Raw genomic sequence first — 748 nt, forward strand, 5'->3', positions numbered from 1 at the left:
ATGGTTTATGCCTTTTGATTGATTGATTGACGTATTTATTCGAAGTTATGGATAGGAAAAGGTACAGTTTCATGACAGTACAGTTCACTGATACAATGTCAACTAAAAGGAAACTCGGGTAAGGCAAGGCTTATTTGTTATTTTCCATTGAGATCTGTAAACTACTTGAAGTCCAGTGGGAAGTTTCCGAAGTTGGTTATGATTTGGGGTGCTATGACTTCTGCAATGCTTTTTCACACAATATTCTAATTTTTCGAGAAGGATCTGTATACAGTATATATATACCAGTAAGACGCCTAAGGGCGAAAAGCGTCGCGCAGGACGGAATTCGCACAGGACGGAATTCATTTGCAAGTGAGATTCGAGTTATGACTGACGTCTGACATCATAGATGTCTTATGTTATAGACCACATGAGACTCACACAATATGTCCATATACAGTATGGGCATTCCAAGCTATGGGCTTAATATTGATGACATCAGGGATCTCCATATATGGGCATACAAGGGACAAGGACAGAATGTGATGTCACAATGAGATGTCACAACAATGTTATGTCACAAAAATGTGATTTCACAACAATGTGATGTCATAGGTCAGCTATAGACATTGAGGTTGACGTTACTGACAAGATGTGGCGGTTTTCATAGTTAACTGCAACCCATGGTCGCAAATTAATATTTTGTGTGGATGATGTAGTTGTAGGGTTGTAGCGTTGGATTATGGGTGAGTGATGGTAATGTAAA

This window comes from Nannobrachium achirus (genome assembly GCF_963921795.1).
Source record: "Nannobrachium achirus genome assembly, chromosome: 2".
Taxonomy (NCBI): Eukaryota; Metazoa; Chordata; class Actinopteri; order Myctophiformes; family Myctophidae; genus Nannobrachium; species Nannobrachium achirus.